This window comes from Triticum aestivum, chromosome 7D, assembly GCF_018294505.1.
Source record: "Triticum aestivum cultivar Chinese Spring chromosome 7D, IWGSC CS RefSeq v2.1, whole genome shotgun sequence".
In the NCBI taxonomy this organism is placed as follows: Eukaryota; Viridiplantae; Streptophyta; class Magnoliopsida; order Poales; family Poaceae; genus Triticum; species Triticum aestivum.
The window spans coordinates 18,642,367-18,650,347 of record NC_057814.1 but is presented as its reverse complement, the minus strand read 5'-3'; the positions used below and the strand labels follow the sequence as shown (position 1 = coordinate 18,650,347).

The 7,981-nt window shown below is 45.7% G+C and overlaps 1 pseudogene; it reads left to right on the top strand.

The window, feature by feature from the left end:
* The first annotated feature begins 2,977 nt into the window (after positions 1-2,977).
* LOC123171735 (uncharacterized) lies at positions 2,978-3,116 on the top strand (annotated as a pseudogene).
* The last annotated feature ends 4,865 nt before the right edge of the window (positions 3,117-7,981 follow it).

Genomic DNA, 7,981 nt, shown 5'->3' with positions numbered 1-7,981 from the left:
TCTGACATATGAGATTTGAGTGTGGTCCATACTTCTGCAACTGATGAAAACGTTCTAAAGTGTGGACTGTGATCACCCTAATGACATGTTAGATCTTCATTGATGTCATGTTAGATTTTCGATATACTTATGATTCTTGGTATCATATCCATCTTGTGAACATGCATCTGCTGATGAAATGTACTGATTAAGCCTCTTTTTTTATCTCAGCTCGGGAAAAGACGTGGAAAATGCAATGGACTACAGTACACAAGAAGCTGCTACTAATCAAGATTCACATACGTACTGCTATGCTGCAATTCTCCATCACGTTCAGCTCCCCAAGTTCTCAGCTGGCTGGTGGCCTCTGATATGGTGGTGCAAGGTGAAGCTGAGAGGCCTGCCCATATCTCTTAGCTCTGAATGAAAGAGGAACACATTGATCTTGGGGCTTCAGTGTAACAGAGGAGAGTAGCAAGCTGCACTGCCATTTTGAGATCTCAGAAGGAGTTTAGAAGTTGGAAATTGTTAGCAAGCTGCACTGCCATTTAGAAGGTGAAGAATCGGTTCTTGGGGAACACCATGGAATGGAATGACTGATCAACGTCAACCTGACGAGAAGAACTGCAATTCTGAATATAGACTTGCTCTGTTTCTAGTACTCTGTTATCTTGAAGATGTTTGATTGCTCTCAATCTGTTGCTACCACTATGTCTGTGCTTATTTGTAAACAAAGAATTATGATTGCATATGTTTTTATCCATTTTCCGTAAACTTGAGTTGAACGAAGAATTATGATAGCCTGCTATATGCCATTAACTCTGTGATTTTCATCAGTTTTGCTTTGCAAATTACAGTTTACCGGCAAAAAGGCCTCGCGACGGTATCTGACATCCCTTGTTTTTTGTTGGTAGGAGCAGTGTTTCCCATCCATAATTTGTGGCCATGTTTCCACATTTCAACTGCCGATAGTTTCACAAACCAGGGGCCTGCATGCTAAATTGAGCAATCAGCAGACTGACGAGACTATTAGCAACCGAAAACTTGTAGCGGTATCTTTCATGTCTAAACAGAGAAGACATTCCTTTCGGGCAGGGAAAGAAATCAAATTTGCTTAGTGGATTCGACTTCATATATTTGGATTTTCAACAACTTGTTCTTGGGAAAGTAAAGATAGCACGACTGTGAGTAATCACAGAACTGCAAGTGCAACAATCAGATCATCAGACTCTCTCCGTTCGGATGGCTTAGTAGACACAATTTTCTTCTTTTGCTTCTTGAAATATATAACGTGCATATATGCTTTTATTTTTGTTTGAATACTAGGCATATGTTTAGGTGATGCATTCCATATATATATGTTGGTTCGAAAGTCTGAACTACACGCTTCTTCCATGAACTCTGCTCCATCTGGTCATCCGCATACAGATAAACCTCGGATCTTCTTCGCAGGCTCCGATCTCTCAAGGTGAATCACCCCCCATTGACTGGTCGTTGTAGTGAAAAGCCACCAACAGCTCATAGGCTCGCTGCAGAATATTCTTGGTGGAAATGGCAGCCACTTTCAAGGGATTCTTCTCATGTGTGATCTGAATGTTTTCAATCAGGTCTTCCCTTGAGAATAGTCACACAACATGATGCAAGGTGGTCTCACTACGGGTTCATGGTTGCTCCTGATTAAAGCACATGAATTATGTGCGAATGAATCAAAACCAATATGCTGCGATGAGCAATTAGACCATATACACCCAAAATTAGAAGACTGGAAACTGTCAAAGTAACACCCAACTTACCATCTGGTATCGCAAGAATTTCCCAAAACTACAGACTAATAAAGCAAGAAACATATGCAAATACTCAGCAAAGGTGACCATGGAATGATGAAATAATGTTTCAAGGCATACTAGCCTTCCGGCCATTGATCATTAACAACACAGATTCTAGCCTGTTTTGCTATGAACTTTGCTATACACACGACATCCTCTGCACGATTTACGCACGATACTATTAATCAAGCCATGCATTGGTGTCATCAAGCTCTCTGCAGGACATCATGCGATTGGGCATCATGCACAAATCGTCCATGCATCAGTCGTGCGCGAAGTAGTTTCGTTTTGCTGTCATATACTCCACACCTAGCACAATTTTCAAGAGAACACTCAAAGGCTATGGACCGCCACTGAAGGTGCTCAACTATTTCAGTTAAACATATTATGTACATGTGCCAACATGTCACGTATACACGGCGCATCCAGCCTAGAGATATGTGGCATAGGAGATAGTTAGGTTGTTAGGGTATTGTGTTTATCTCATGTAACCTCTTATCTCTATCTCCTTTCTTGATCTACAAGATTGTAATCTCAACTACATGAATGCGCTATCATGGGAGGTGCGCCCCATCTATTTAACACGAACCCGTCGGCTTGAGCAAGGCAAGACGTTCCGCTAGTTCACACATGGTAATCAGAGCCCCATCTCTTCCCATCTACTGAGATCCCATCTACCCCGAGCCTAGCCATGTCTTCCTCCTCCGGCTCCTTCCAACCTACCCTCAATGGTCAGGTCACCGAGAAGCTAACACACACGAACTACGTGTTGCGGCGCACGCAGGTCACTCCCCATCTGTGTGGCGTCGGTGTCTTCGGCTACGTCGACGGCACCACGCTGGAGCCGGCCAGGCTTCTTGTCACCAAGGATAAGGATGGCAAAGAAAGCTCTGCGCCCAACCCTCTCCACCCAATCTGGGTCTGGGAGGATCAGCAGGTGTTGGACTATTTGCTCAGCAACCTATCTAAGGAGGTGCTCGTCACGGTGACCACGGTCACCACGGGCGCACACGCTCTGGACTACGTTGGCAGGTATGTTCTCGACACAGTCCATGAGTCGCGTGAACAACATCCGAACGGCGCTCATCAACGCGCAGAAGGGCAACCAGATGGTTGCCGCCTACTTCGCCTACCTCCATGGCCTCGCGGACGAGCTTGCAGCTATGGGGAAGGCCATCCAAGATGACGAGCTCATCTCCTACAACATCCTCGGGTTGGAGGTCGACTACCGGCCCCTCGTCTCCGCCCTCGACGCACGCGTCACGCTGGTCTCCCTCGACGAACTCTACGCCATGCTGAGCAACTTCGATCAGCGCATGGCCCAGTTCAACAGCTCGGGCAGCGGTTTCCGCTCCTCTGCCAACGCCGCGGTGCGCGGCCGTGGTGATGGCTCCCGCGCCCGTGGCTCTTCCCGCAACAAGGGGAGGTCTAGAGGACACGGTGGTGGCGGCAACAGCTCCAACGGCCGCCGTCTTGGCGGCTCCAACCGGCCCCGACCAGAGATGCCATGCTGCCAGATTTGCGGTAAGCCAGGGCACACCGCGAAGGACTGTTGGTACCGTTATGACGAAGACGACGATGATTCTCAAGATGAAGAAAAGGTGGCTGCCGCGGCTGGTGGCTCCTATGGAGTTGATACAAATTGGTATGTAGATAGTGGTGCCACTAATCACATCCCAATGAACTTGAGGAAGTCACAATGAAGGAGAAGTACCGTGGCAAAGATCATACCCACACGGAAAATGGAGAAGGTATGCAGATTTGTCACATTTGTCACTCAACTTTTCGTACCCCTCATCATAAAATTCATCTTAAGAGAATCTTGCATGTTCCTAGTGCTGCTAAAAGTCTTCTCTCCGTTCATAGAATTGCCATTGATAATCATGTTTTCCTCGAATTTCATCCCTACTTCTTTTTTATCAAGGACTAGGCAACGAAGAAGGTACTCTATCGAGGTAGATGTGTTCGAAGGCTTTACCCGTTGATTCCGGAGCTTAGGAGATCCAATAAACAAGCCAATGGTGTTGTCAAAGTCTCATCAACACGGTGGCACGATCGATTAGGACATGCTGCTTTTTCTCTAGTTGAAAGATTGCTTAGTAAAAATAAGCTCCCATTTGTTGGTGAGCGCAATGTCAAACTATTTGTGATTCCCGTCAGTGTGCTAAAAGTCATCAATTACCTTATCCAATATCTACTATTGTCTCTACCAAAGCACTTCAATTAATTTTCTCTGATGTGTGGGGTTCCGCCCCTACATCCGTTGGCAGACATGATTATTATGTGAGCTTCATAGATGACTATAGCAAATTTGTGTGGATTTATCTTCTCAAAAGAAATCTGATGTCTTTCAAGTTTTTCAAAATTTTCAAGCCCCGGTTGAGCGCAAACTTGATAGTAAAATCATTGCAGTGCAATCTGATTGGGGGAGGGAGGGGGGAGTATGAAAAATTAAACTCCTTCTTCCAAACACTTGCATATCACACCATGTTTCTTGTCCTCATGCTCATCAGCAGAATGGCTCTGCCGAACGCAAGCACAGACACATAGTCGAGCTTCCATGCCTCTTAAGTTTTGGGATGAGGCTTTTCTCACCGCTGTTCATATCATCAATATGCTTCCTAGTCGAGTCATCAACAACGAAACTCAGGTAGAAAGACTCCTCCACACAAAACCAGATTACAAATCCCTTCGTGTCTTTGGGTGTGCTTGTTGGCCCAATCTTCGTCCATACAATAATCGTAAACTCATGCTCCGTGTCTTCCTAGGGTATAGTCTTCAACACAAAGGTATCAAGTGCCTAGATGTAACCACTGGTCGCATTTATATATTTCGTGACGTCTTTTTTGATTAAACGAAATTCCCATTCGTTGATCTGCATCCAAACGTCGGTGCTCGCCTTCGAGAAGAAATTCTTCTCCTACCCTCTCATCTCACCAGCATTGATCAAGGGGGGCCGAATTGTGATGATCAATCGTTGACTAATCCTTCTACTAATGATGTGCATAAGTTTTCTGATGATGCTACAGGAGAAAACAACAAAGAAAATGATGAAACTGGTGACAAAAATGCGCCAGCAGACCCATATTTCATGTGCCCGAATCTGGGAGGCAAATCCTCCTCGGGGACTGTTCTGAAGCAGCAGCACAGCCAAGCCTCTTCGGGATCCGCGACGGCAGGTGCGGCAGATGCGCCAGCGACAGCGCCCGCCGACCGCGTCGCTGTCTCCAGCCCAGCGCGCGACACGCGGCCCTCCTCCAGTGGCGGCGGCCCGTGTTCGTCTTCGCGCCAATCTTCGCTCGACAGGCGGCAGCACGTGACTCGGCCGGACGGAGCGCGGTTCCGTGACCAGCTACTCTATTACAAGCGACGCGACCCGGTTCGCCCAACTGGCGCGGGACCCGGGGCTGACACAGGATCCGACGTGGTCTCCGGAGCGCCCACGCGCTTGACAGGCGCACAATGCGGTGCGACCACGCGCCCGACCAGTGTACGGCTCGAGGCGGATACGCCATCATTAGCCAATGATGAGGCCCCCTCACCGGGATCTTCTGCGCCAACTGGAGATGCTGCGCCTGAACAAGCTACCACACAAAGATCCACCTGTTGCAGATTCTGCTGCAGGAGTCCCTGTTCCAGGATCCTCTGCGGTTATTGCTGTTTCCACGAGATGGAGTCTCAGACAGCTTGATGTACAAAACGTGTTTCTTCATGGTGTTCTGGAAGAGAAGGTATATATGAAACAACCTCCTGGGTTTGAAAGTAATAAATTAATGAAGGGTTTGAAAGTAATAAATTAAAGGTATATAACACATGCATCTGCTGATGATACGTACTGATAAATTAATGCCCTGTATTTGTTCTCAGCTGGGGCGACGACATTGGAAAATGCAATGGACTGCACGACACAAGATGCTGCTACCAATCAAGCTGCATATATGTACTGTTATACTGTTCAGCTCTCCAAGTTCTCTACTGCTGGCTGCTGGCCACTGATATGGTGCAAGATGAAGCTGAGAGGGAACTCGACGTTTCTACACTGCGAATGGAAGAGGAGTGCATTGATCTTGGGTCTTCAATGTAATGAAGGGGAGTAGCAAGCTGCGACGCCATTTTGAAATCTCAGAAGGTTTACAAGTTGCAACTGTTGGCCCAGATGAAAATTTTGGTTCTTGGGGAACACCATGGAATTGAATAGATGATCAAACTGATGGAAGACCTTTGCTTTCTAGTACTCTGTTCTCCTAGAGATGATTGATTGCTCTCCATTTGTTTCTGCCACTGTCTGCGCTTGTTTGTAAACAGAGAATGATGATTGCATCTGTGGTTATCCATTTTCTGCAAACTTGAGTTGATGAAACAATACGCCTGCTGTCCTATGGACTCTGCAATTTTCATTGGTTTCTCTTTGCAAAATACAGTTTACCAGAAAAAGAAGGCCTCGCCCGACATCCACAGTTTTATTTCGGAATTAGCAGTATTTTCCATCTAAAGTCAGTGACCATGTTTGCACACTCTCAGACCGCGGGGAGCCTGCAGGCTGAACTGAGCAGCAGCAGACTGACTGAGATACTCCCTCAGTATCAAAATACTTGTAGTTGGGGAACTTGTATTAGTTTCCCCCAGCTACAAGTATTTTGGTACAGCTCTAGTACAAACAGGGATCTTAGCGGCTATCCGAAACCCACAATGATTTGATGGTTTATAGAATTTAAAATCACCCTGCGTACAGGTCCTGTCTAATAACCATGCCACTATAACTGCATGCTCATCAGACATGTGCCACTGAGTTAATTTCATGTTAGTACCACACTTCAGCACCTACTCACGGATTGGTACCACTACTCAAAAGTTTTGCAATTCAGTACCAACTCAGGGCCTAAGTGGTACAATACGGTCAGAGGTGCGTATAAACGCGTATTGACAGTAATTCCGACAGGCTGGACCCACCTGTCAGGCGACACGCTGGCCGAATCGGCCCGCGCCGCTCGCTGACTAGGCTGAACCCGACCGAACCACTTTCTCTCGCCCGCTCATGTTTTGATTTATCTATTTTTTTTGTCTTACAGCAAAGATCATCTGCAATGATAATTTCGTCTGTTTCGTTCGCTTCTCCAAGCAGATCGGCTGCACATATGTTGAACAAATTCTGTCCCGCTGCCACCCCTACTTCGCTTCTTCAACTCGATTGCCACCGCGTCTAAAACCATGCAATGTTTGTCTGTAAGAGGTAATGTTTGTGGCTTCACACTACTACCTTTGGATTTTAACTGGTTCCATGTTGTGTCAGATTCCTGATTACCTGCTTGACATGAAAAGAGTATCTTATAGTATGAAGTTTCCATGGCTGCTGCACGTGACTTCTCTTATTATCCATGGTCTTCTGCTTAGATTTTCCTCTAAGCTTTTATTTCCTCTGATATTGTACAGAAACAAAAACACTCGGTTTTTTAAACATAAAAAATAAACCTGAATTCCTTCACAGTCCACATATAGGTAGTTCTTCTGTATACCAGTCTGATCTCTTAGAGTTTCACCTTTACCAATTGAGCTCCTATTGTTTTATTATAATGTGATGAAGCCCCACTTCGTTGGCACACTTCACAGGAAGTTCGAATTTGACAAATCCGGGACAAGCACATTACCTGATTTTCTGCTGAAGGTTAATAGCAAGGAGCCAACTGCAGGAATTAGTGCTCATGACCAATGGAAGTACCACAGGTGGGAACCATCGTATGTATAATTGTATATGCTACGGAGAAATTAGTGCTCAAAATGTGGTAGTATTTCCAAATGTTAGGAATCTTGATATTACGGAGGACCTGGAGCAACTCTAGCAGATGAGAATTGAGCTGGGTGCATGCATCTATAGCTGAAGTAAACAAAACATTCCAGACATCCAGTGCTTGAAGAGGACACTGAATGTTTTGAAGTGTGGACTGTGATCACACAGGTAAGTGGTCAGTTCATCTACAACTCCTTTTTGTTTATTGTCATGTTAGATTTTCCAAAATGAATATGTACTAATTTTCATTCTGGCACCGTTTTCAGCTTGTGAACATGCATCTGCTGATGAAATGTATACTAAGTAATGCTCTGTTTTTTTATGTCAGCTGTGGAGAAGGCATGGAAAAACGTTGAACTCTCCAAGTTCTCCGCTGGCTGGTAGCCTCTGA